Below are 11657 nucleotides of genomic sequence, written 5' to 3' on the forward strand. Positions count from 1 at the left end.
AATGTGAGTTGGAGACTAGAAGTGTACGCACTGCTTTTTGGGATGTAAAAAAAATTATTTCTAAATGGATGTTATATTTAATATTATGCTTGTTGAAATGGGTTGTGTTACATTCATGTTAACCCAACACAACTCGTTTATTAAGCATTTCAAATGGGTTGGGTCAGGTCAACCCACCTTATTAACAGGTTGGATTAGGGTTGAAGGATCATGACACGATTATTAAATGGGTCGGGTTAGGGTTGAGCCATTTAGTCAAATACCCCTACCTTGACACGATACGAACCCGACACGCTAACCCGATTTGACACCCCTAGTAGGTAGTAAAAAAATTCAAAAAAATAAACATTTTTTAAGCTTAAAATAAATATTTAAAAACTAAACATTGCTATTATGTAAATATGTAAATAAGTAAATATCTAGGAGTTTTGTTTATGTTGATCTTGTAGTTTAAATTTAAACATCTATATTGTAGTTATCCAGATCTGTAAATCAAATCTAGCGTATAATATCTATACAAAAACCTTAACCATTGTTTTGGTAAGGCAGAACATTACCTCATATTTGTTCAGTCACAATGGCCTAATGCTTGTTGTGCTGCTTTATCTCTTAAGCTTTATCTTACGTCTGGCTTCCTGGACAGCTTCTACATCTGCTTGCCTTCATGCTTCCACTCACCTTAAACTAATATCAGAATTAAGAAGCAATTGACCAAAAATTCAGTTCAAGCCTTTCAGAAACAAAATTAATGGCAATGCAGGCAATCCATAGTAAAAGGGAGAAAAGAATAAGGATTTCCTAAACTCTACACCACAAAACACAATACCACTTCCAAAATGACAATAAAATGTGACATGCAGGTTAGGAATTAAAAAAAAAAAAAAAAAAAAAAAAAAAAAAAAAACTTTTCTAAGTTTTCTCTTTTAATATGTACATGTGTCAGAATTTTAAACGTGATTTTCTCTTAACTTGGCAGCACCTCCTCCTATTACCTGTGTTATGCATGGGGTACCCTTCTATTCAAAGAAACCATCTCTAGATAGATGCTAAGATTTGAAAATATTTGACCCAATACACTAACATATTCCATAAAGTTTCAATTCCTATGAAAATCAAATGCCTTTATCTAAAATCTGAAATTCCCAGGAAGAGAGAGAGAGAGGATAAATGTCCAATTCCATGCAAACCAAGAAAAGAAGACATACTGGACTTCAACCAAAAGATTCTCTCCATTACACTAAGCAGGAAAAGAAATGATAAAAAACAGTCATTCACATGTATTTAATCATGACATATTTAGTAATCATGTGCCTTGTGTAGATGATTTAATGAATAATACGATTTAATAGATGTAGATAGTCATCTAAATCTCTATGTAATGTAATTGATTGGCAGAGATTCCTTCAAACAAATTTGGCAGAAATGTTGTCCAAGAAATAAGGCTGCATATTCTAGCAAATACAATTGCAAAAAGAGAACCAGAACAAATGAAAAGCTTTGCAGTTCTCCACTGTTGAGAAACTGAAGCACCACTTCAAAAACCAACAAAAGCTTTTTAATTCCTCAAAGCTTTTCTAATCAATCTAATGAATCACAAAGTCAAGCAAAAAAGAAAAGTTAGCATCTTGTTATATTTTAATAATTTTCCTCACACTTTTAATAGCAATTGAGAGACTACTAATGCCTACTTTTGGATCAGTACAGCAACAATGTAAGAAAAGGGAAAATGGAAAGTTTGAAGCGAGGATTTTCAGGCTTGTCATGATTCTTCTCATAGCAATTAGTTTTTAAAGGATCAAATGTGTTAGTTCAACTCAAAGACATTTTAACTTCAAGTTCAATAATATGATGGTCATTTTATTACCAATAAGAACTGCCTTAAACATTAAGAACTTCCAAACAAACTCAATGGTATTGGACATCCTTCGAAATGACCACATCCTTCAAATGACCCGTATTTATTATTTAAGAAAACTTGCTAATAAAGTTATTATGATTTATGAAACCACTTGCAATTATGATAGCATCACACAATAAATTTTAAAATTTCAATCATAATTAATAGAAAAGATCACCCAAAAAAGAAAAAACAGCCTACTCGGACAAATTCCAGCAATGGAATTACACAGTTGGTTGGAGTTTCGATCGTCCATCTAAAACATACATGGGAAGAAAAATACAATTTTTCTCCCATTTCCATTGAAAAATCAATACATAAAAACTAAAAAAAGAGGGTTAAAAAATTGAACAAATCTCACCTAGATTCTTCAGTTGGGATATGATTCCAATATCTTCAATCACCTATCCTGGTGATTGCTAACCCTTTTGAAGCAATGGACAAACAAAAACCACCCGTTCTTTTATGCAGCCAAACTCTCTGCATAAAGCCAATTTTTCAACAAACCCATCAGAAACAGATCCATATCAAGAAAATCATATAATATGAATAATCCAAACAGGAAATAAGCCAGAGAACCATATCAGGGAGGTACCAAAACTTTATCACAACAAAACCAAATAAAAAATTTATTTTCTACCCCTCATTTTCTCAAAACCTAATAAACGAAAACCCCATCACAACCAATCAAAAACCATATTTAAAAACTCAAAACTTTTAATTTTCACACACTTTCTCAGCACCCAAACAGAAAACAAACACACACACAGAGATAGAGAGAGCAATACCTTAGTACAATCATCGAACACTTTCCGAAGAAGAACTTCATAATTTGAGGGCAACTTCAATTCCTAGAATCAGAGACCCCAGAAAGGGAAAAAAAAAAACTATGAATGCAAATATTAGAAATCAGGGAAAGGCTTAGTGATTTCTGTAATCCAAAATAGGAAAAAAAATATATCGAAAATTTGAGAAAACAAACATTTTCATGGAGAAACCAAAAACTCAAAACAAAAAGGAATCAAATACTAAATATTATGTATCAACAGATAGAAGGTTGCTTCTAAACTCGGATACTAATCAATATATTGTAAACCAATAGTAAGAATAAGATTCTAACATTCCAACCCATAAAACATGGAGATTAAGGGGGTGTTTGGTTTGTGTTTTTAAACAACCATTTTTAATTTTTAAACAACATTTCACGTATTTCAATACACTTTTTCACCCACACGTATTTTCACAAATGTTTTTAAACAACAATTTTCAATTTTTAAACACATGTACCAAACAGGTCCTAATGGTTTTCTCTTCCTCTTTTTGGCACGAGAATCCATTTTTGAACACCATCATGTTCAGATCTATTTTCGTTTTGTCTCTATGTTGGCATTTCTTATGTATATTGGACATCATGCCACTCTCCATGTCAGGATGCTAGCAACATGATCAGCAACCGCATGATAGGGCATCCATTAGGTTTTTTTAAGGAGAACATAGTGGAAACTTCAACTTTTTAGTAAAACCTACTTATAGTAAGGGATGGTTTCAAATGTCCTAATATCTTGCAGATACAATGCAAATATATTGACACAGCACAAGCAACAACTAAACTTTTGGCAGATTACAAATTTACTCTGTCAAATGGGAAGAATAATTTAAGAGGCAAGCTAACATATAATGGTCAACTGATGGAATTTAGGACATCCCTTTCAAACAAAGCCATCACAGCATACGTAGAGAAAGTGAGCAACTTCTTGCTTTAAATCTAATCCGCAACATGCACTTCAGATTCAAAAAAAAAATCAAAATTAATGCAACATACTTGCAGCTTTTATTGTCAGCAAAGAACTCATTTTTTGTAATTATTTTAAGATCAATGGTTTTTTTTGTGCCTTTTAATGCAATACAGAATGAACTGGACCAAAACATTTCTACAGGATGCCAATACAACCCCCTTATTAAACTTTTAAAATTGGCAGCAACAAAGACATTATGTGTGAATCGACTACCTCTTAAAGCTCAAGAAAGAAGCTTCTCTACTGTTTCTTCGTATTCTTTATAAATAAGATCACGAACCAAAGACTTCCCCATAGCTTCTTCAACTGAGAGCCCTGTCAACTCTTCAACCTTTGCATTCCACCCATTTATACAGCCATCAACATCTACAGCAAATATAGGAGCAGTTGCAGTCTCTATCAACCTGACCATTTCTCTTGCAACCGAACTGAGTTCATCCATACCTTGCAACTCCATGTTGCCAAGCTGGGCATGTACAACAGCCTTAGAATTGCTTGGCTCAGCACATCTAAATGAGTCTCGCAGAATAAGCTGCAGAGAGTGGATTGCATCCATTTCTGCGTTCTCCCATGGCAAGCTGCGGCTTTTTACCACTTCCAGAAATGCCTTGAAAGAAGAACGTGGATGCATCCTCTGCCCATCATCCTTGTCCTCAGGGTGATGCTTTGCGCCACCCCATTTGATCTCTTTTGCAGTGTGGGACCGGAACCAGAACAGGAAATTCCTTTTTGTGATATAAGCAACAGCCATTCCACAAACTTCATCTCCAAGTGAGGCTACTCCATCGTACCCAGCATCACCCAAACTGTCTGTGATCAAACCTGTGGAATCTCCATGGAAAGCCAACAACCACTCTACTATGTCCTTTATCTGGGCCTCAATTGGGGTCACACCCAGAGGGTAGTACTTCCCTTGATAGTAGAGGGCTGCCCCATCACACTTCACAAGGTCCATAATACTAGGGCTTTGAGTAACAATCCCAGTAGGTGAGTCACGAAGAAGCATATCACACAAGAGGGTCTGCGTCCTTAAAACAAGTTTCTCCAACATCTGTGATGACAATTGCAACTCCATATTCAATTGGAGTCCAAAAGCCTGCATTAAGAACTAACAAGCATGGCGAAGAGGGAATGGAATACACCTAGCAGAAGTGTGATGACAAACCACCAAACCCCATAACCTCATTGCACTCCGCCCACCAACTCCTTCCTCATCATTTCCATTGATAATATCCACCATTGCCAATGAGGCAATTGAGCCCATATTAGCCATATACTGAGCATGACAGCCATGGGGAGCATGAAGCGTTGAACCAACCAAACACGAAGGCTGCATAAGCCTATCATCCTGAATCACCCTAACCGGCATGGCATTACAATCCACAACCATCCTAACCCTATTCTGCTTAAACAAAAACCTTAATGCCTGAGGTATATCCGTGGCCAGATAATGCAACCCAATATATGGCTCCAAATCCGGCCTCTTACTCTCTGCCACAACCTCACCATGCTCATCCTCGTGGAACTTATACACCATAACCCTATCATACCGAGTAAGCTCCCTCACACTCTCCACCACTTTATAATCTTTAACTATTAGGAAATAAAGGAGCTAATAGTTACATAAGTCAAAACTGTAATTAAAGAGGATACATGGCAAATATGAGAAGTCAAAATAAGGGGCTGCTGGCTGCCCTAAGAGGTCAGAAAGGTTGGCTGGCTGTTTGGCTTGTAGAGGTTGGCTGGTTGTCAGTCCTAATGGTAGAGGGGGGGTTGGTTGGCTGTTTGGCTTGTAGAGGGTGGCTGGTTGTCAGTCCTAATGGTAGAGGGGGGGTTGGTTGGCTGGCCTGCATCAATGAGTTACTCAGAAATTACCAAAGGGTATAGTAGTAAGAAATTTTGAGTTCAATGAATCAACCATTACTCTAACATTCCCCCTTTAGGTGTAGGCCCAAACTCCCCTCCAACATCTAGGACCCAATGTGTGTAATTTCGAAAACTTAAATGGGGGTTAGAATGATGAAAAAGTTTGAACCTCAAGACCACCTGCTCTGTTACCATAATAAACCATCACTTGTCCCAAAAGGGGGAAATATTCGGAAAGGATGAAATTCATCATTCAACTACTATTTTAAAACTTGTCAACTAGAAAGAAAACAAAAGTTGCTCCCCTGAGAGAAACTTGGCACAAATTAACTAATGAGAGGAAAATTTAAGATGAGTCAATAACATGAAACAATGGCTGCCATTCACACACCAATTCAGAGAAATCTGTTTTGCTCAAGTTGGAGGCAGCATATACTCAAGAGAAACTCTAAACGTACGTCAACAGAGGCAAACTAGGATTTGACAGAGAATATGACCAAAGATGAAACAAAATCTTATAAAAAAAGTTGAACTCAAATATATTGTACATGGTCTTAATATGCCCAAAGATCAGTTGTAATGATGGCACCCTATGTATGTTAAGGGAGAACTTCAAAAAAGTGAAAGCAGCTGCCCCTTAATAGCTTTCCACCCAAAAAAAGCTGAGGAAGAATGTGTAATCACACTTGAGATATTTATAATTCTTAGAACTGATAGGGGCAAAATGGTGAACCAGTAATCAGCATTGTCAAATAACACTCTCTATACAGTAACACCCAAGAGTACATTACTGTATAGGAAAAAGAAATCATTGATAAAGCAGAAATGAGGAGTTGCAAAAGAACGTACTTCCCAAAAACTTAGCATAGCATCTACAATGTGCGATTGGTTTGGGTTGGAAAATCTGCAGAAAAAAACTATTAAGAAACTCTGACCAAGAAAGTGTTCATTAAATGCATTATCTTCCACAAACATGTACTTCAAACTTATCTACCTCTGCAGAGCAATACTCTTAAGCTCATTTAGGTCACTTATCTACCTCTGCAGAGCAATACTCTTAAGCTCATTTAGGTCACCAACAGGGGGAACCCATATCTCAGTAATTACACTCATAAGCTGACAAACCATCTCCATTGAAGCTAAAGCCTAAACCTAAGATTCGCTTGCACCATTTAAGAAGATCCCTGCCATTAAGAATCAATAGCTTCAATTATAATATTCGAAATGAAGTCAACATGCGAATTAGCAACGATAACGGCTTTAGACACCTTAATGAGAATCTGCTGAGAAAACTAACAGCAGAATTTCTGGGGTGGAATCCCGCTAGTTGATGTACAGGAGAAGAGTTAACCCTTTCAAAGGTTCCTATAAGAGAAATCATTCAATACATAGGTAAAAATCATTCTATATGAAGCTATTAATTCACAACATATATAACCCACCTATGAGTTTCTCAGAAATTGGCTCTAAATTTGGATACCAGGCTTTTATTATATTTTGCAAGTCTTCCTTACTTGGAGGCACAATCATCACTTTTCCTCCAAAAAACACCAAGTTTTCCACCTGCTTCCAAAGAAAAACATCTTCTAATTCATATGAAAAACAATTTTTTTTTGTACTTTTATATAATATTAATAATAAACACAATAGGCACTATAAAAAGTAAAATACTATGAAGGGGGGGAAAGATTGATTTACATTGGAAGGCAACAGGCAGGGTTAGGTGAATTTCTTCAAACCCATTCCCACCATGCCAATCAAACAGCCATTAGTATTCCTGTTCCATAACCAAGAGAAGACTACATTGATCCCAGCCCTGCTTATCAATATATATATATATATATATACCCGTGCCCTGCACCCACAATGAACTCTTCATCAACCCTCACCACCCCATTTGTCAAAGCAACAGATTGGGTTTACAGTAATTAACATGGAACTGGGAAAACCAAAATGATAGTATAATCATAGTGTGGTTGGAGAAACAATATCCTCTTTGAAAGACAAAGGTTAAGCCCAAGAATAAGTGTCGTTGATAATTAATTAGGTTTTTTTTTTTTTTTTTGTTTGATAAGTAATAAAATATATTGATAATTATTTTTTATTTGGTTTTTAAAGTTAATGGTATTATAGTAAAGCAGTAGTTGTTGGGTGTAGGTCATAGTTTTGGGCATAGGGTTTTATACACAGGTGTGTTATTATACTCAAACAAAGGGAAGTTGATCAATAAAATATTGCGAGAATTGAGAATTGAGCCACATTGGCCTTATTGCTCTTTTCTTCTTATTTTTCTCTCTTTACTGCCTCCCAGGTTCAGTCCCATGTCTTGGTGCTTACTCTTCCTTAAAGATAGTTCCTTGTGCGTGCTATTGGGTTTCCATTCCCCTTCTGAGTACTGTTCACAAACTGTGGACATTCAATATTAACTCCTGTAAACTCTATGCAACCCCAAATCAATTATTTGCTCTTCCCTATAAAAAACCCTAGTCATTCTTGAAACTTAACCCTTCTTTCTAAAGGTTCTAAACCAGAAATTCACAAATCCTCTGAACCCAAAGCCTACCACAAGTACACAAAGACAATTTCCACAATTTGTCCTAAGTCTCAACAAGAAGAAGCCTGTATAATTTGGATAGAAAGGGGGGGAAGTGAAAAGTAAGAGTGATGTACTGGATCTGCATTTGCAAAAAATTGAGTTGGTAAAGAAGAAAAATATTGCAATGAACTGACGAGTATCATGCAATATGGTCCATTGAAGAAATCTTTGCATAAAGAATTTGAGAGCAGTTATAGAGGCAGTTCTACAGAAACCAAAAAAAACATCTTGCAAGAATTTTACAATAATTCCAAAAAGCCTCTATGCAGCCCAAATCTGTTCAATAGAAGGATTACTATCTTACCAGATCCCATATCCAGTGGTAATAAGTCATAAGAAAAATATTGCAATGAACTGATGAATAACACAAAATATGGTCAATTGAAGAATCTTTGCATAAAGGATTTGAGAGCAGTTATAGAGGCAGTTCTACAGAAACCCAAAAAATATCTTGTCAGAATTTTACAATAATTCCAAAAACCCTCTATGCAGCCCAAATCTGATCCGTAGAAGGATTCCACACTTACCAGATCCCGTATCCAATGGGAACTAGTCATAATAAAAAGTGGAGACGTACACAAAGTCCAAGAATTGCAAAGAGTAACACACCTTCTGAACTGTGTGATATATCAAATCTAAAAGTTGAAATTGTGGAAAATAGTCAAAAACTTTCTGCCACCATTATTTCCTGCAAATGTAAGAACAATGCTTCAACATTAAGGCACTACATATGTTTTATAAATTCAATTAAGCTAAAAGCGAAGTACATTAGACTATGGGGTTATAAAACAAGTCGTGCTGAAAAATACCAAATAAGTAAACATTCAACTGGAATCATGAATCAAGAGAACAAAAAATTTGTGAATAAAGCAGAAGGAAAAAATGACAAATCAATTATTGAAGTAGACACCATCCTCAGAAGCCTATTGAACCAGACACCATCCTCAGAAGCCTATCTTTCTCTTCTATGTGTTTTTTTTTTTTTTTTGGGTGTGTGTGTGTGTGGGGGGGGGGGGTGGGAGGATGGGTAACTTGCCCAAGCATAGATGATAATTGTGACTTTTGTACCCTAATTATTTCCCTATTTATTGTGACTTGCACTACTTAGGTTACTTGTGAGAAAAATGTCATGCAATTATGAAGATTAAATTGACAAGCAAAATAAAAAATTATAGTATATAATATACTCACATAAACAGCTCATAGTAGACAACAATTACAATTACCATTAAAAGAGTTGAGTGGCATACATACTACTTTGGCAACACTAAGTTTGATTCAAACACAGTTATGTAGCATTGGGGGTTACCATCTCAGATTAAGGACAGCCCTACAGGACCTTTTTCAAGCAATAAAAAGACAAGCAGTTACCTCCCCATGCCCATTTGAAAATGATTTTGCACCTTCCAGCAAAGGTAGTATGATGGATTGCACATCAGATGGTGCTTTGTCAACATCCTCAAATAAAACCCAAAATCCATTCTGAACAGCCTGTAGAGAAGAAATTTTGAGGTTACCGTACATAAAAATCTCCAATTTTAAGGTATTACACCAATAGGTAACTCTATATAGTCATGTATGTTTAAATGAATTCTTTGTAAAGAAAACAAACCTGGGTAAGTCACCCGGGCTGCCATCTAAATTCACCGGGTTGCTCTGTACAAACAGAACTTCCCATTAAGGTTTTACCATCAATTTGATCATCCATGTGGATAGACAGAACTGTGGAACAGAGAGCAACAGAGAGGTTTTAGAGGTTTTTCCTTTTTTGAATAAGTAATAAAATATATATTGAAAAGGCCACTAGAAAGCCATAACTAAGTACAAAGAAGGACACAAAGGCAAACAGCCAACAAATTTCGAAAGTAAAGAAGGAAGAATTATACTTGTTTGTGTGTGCAAGCACTTGTTTTTGTATCTAATATTTGAAACAGATAAGCTAATTAATAATTAGGTAATGCAGAATGAAATTTCTTAAAATCATAAAAGATTATGGATGTAAATCTTCTTGAAGACTTATATTATCCATTAAAATTAGGGAAATTTATACTTTTCCACCCTAAACTATACCCCATTTACACTTTGCCCCCTAAACAATCAAAATGCATGATCAACCCCCCAAATCAAAAACTTTCTGAACACTTAAACCCCAGCCATTTCTTTTGTTGTTAAGCTAAAGGAATTTAGCATTAAAATACCAATTTATCACTCTACCACCTGTTTTTGAGAGAGGTAAATTGGTATTATAATACTTAATTCCGCCGTACTTGATACCAAAATAAACGGCAATGGGGACATTGAAAAGAGTTATAACTTTCTGGGATCAATCATGCATGTCTATAGTTCAAGGGAAAAGTGTAAAATGGGGCATAGTTCAGGGTGGAAAAGTGTAATTTCGCCTAAAATATAAGATCAACATACAACAGGTAAATAATTTTCATGCATTTTTAATCATTTCTTTGTCAAATTATGTTTTATACAATATCAAAACAAAATTACCAACTAAAAATACAATATGAAAACAAAATCACATGCATACTATTTCTTGTCAGCAATTGTTCCGCCATTGCCAAATACACATAACATCCACACTACATGTGACCTGTTATTGTGACTCACAATTCAATATTGAAATCTCCCCTCAACAGTTTTTATTGAGAAGTTTATATTGATTCCCTACTGGGTTTTTTTTTTTTTTTTTTTTTTGATAGGTATTCCCTACTGCTTTTCTAAAACATTGAAACAAACAATGTTGACATATTACAGGATATAAAAGTTGATATACACCACTATATAAGAATCTAAATTTATAAGAAACAACATAAAGAATGCTAAATGATAAGAAATTACTTAGCTAGGAATAGCCAACATAAACGTACTAAATGACTTCCTACAGAAAAAAGTTTAGAGAAGTTAAGTCTCATTATTCTGGCACACACATTAAATTCTGATTGCTTCAAATTCAAGTACTGGGCTTTAGGAACCATATTTACTAGAGCATCAAACCCAATTAGGGACTCTTCTTTTTATTTTTTACAAGTTTTTGGGGAGTGTCTGTTATACAAACACACTTGCATACATAGTACACACCCCAAAAACAAGGGAAATCCTGACTTCAAGTGACGATCTCACCCCAAAAACAAGGGAAATCGTGACTTCAAGTCACGATTTCTAAGTTTGAAATCTCACCCCAAAAACAAGGGAAATCGTGACTTCAAGTCACGATTTCTAAGTTTGAAATCGTCACTTGAAGTCAGGATTTCCCTTGTTTTTGGGGAGTGTGTACTATGTGTGCATTAAGTGACGTGCAATAGACAGTTCCCTTTTTATAAAAGTAAGAGTTTTATTTAAAGAAAATGAAAAGTATGTACCCAAGCATGCAAGGTGTAGACCTGGGTAGCAAACAACAACCAGGTAAAAACTACAGCAATCAAGAAATTCCACCATATTAGGAAATTAAAAAAGGCCAGTTGATGAAGCTATCCAGTCATACAACAATGGT

General features: G+C 35.5%; 2 long non-coding RNA genes and 1 pseudogene across 2 annotated transcripts in view; all 3 read right to left on the reverse strand.

Annotated features, from left to right (window-relative positions):
- Positions 1 to 424: 424 nt before the first annotated feature.
- On the reverse strand, positions 425 to 2769 carry LOC115992713. Its single transcript, XR_004092630.1, has 3 exons — positions 2686 to 2769; positions 2259 to 2377; positions 425 to 684 (listed from the first exon to the last, which is right to left on the reverse strand). It is a non-coding gene; the product is annotated as an uncharacterized LOC115992713 (long non-coding RNA).
- A 1022-nt stretch (positions 2770 to 3791) lies between these two features.
- LOC115955846 lies at positions 3792 to 5614 on the reverse strand (annotated as a pseudogene).
- A 967-nt stretch (positions 5615 to 6581) lies between these two features.
- Positions 6582 to 11657, reverse strand: part of LOC115992705 — a 6844-nt gene continuing 1768 nt past the window's right edge. The window contains exons 5-11 of the long non-coding RNA XR_004092623.1: positions 9768 to 9877; positions 9527 to 9646; positions 8765 to 8843; positions 7258 to 7336; positions 7002 to 7122; positions 6828 to 6924; positions 6582 to 6743 (exon numbers count right to left, since the gene is read on the reverse strand). This is a non-coding gene — a long non-coding RNA (uncharacterized LOC115992705). The remainder of the gene's footprint in view (positions 6744 to 6827; positions 6925 to 7001; positions 7123 to 7257; positions 7337 to 8764; positions 8844 to 9526; positions 9647 to 9767; positions 9878 to 11657) is intronic.

This window comes from Quercus lobata, chromosome 1 (assembly GCF_001633185.2).
Source record: "Quercus lobata isolate SW786 chromosome 1, ValleyOak3.0 Primary Assembly, whole genome shotgun sequence".
In the NCBI taxonomy this organism is placed as follows: Eukaryota; Viridiplantae; Streptophyta; class Magnoliopsida; order Fagales; family Fagaceae; genus Quercus; species Quercus lobata.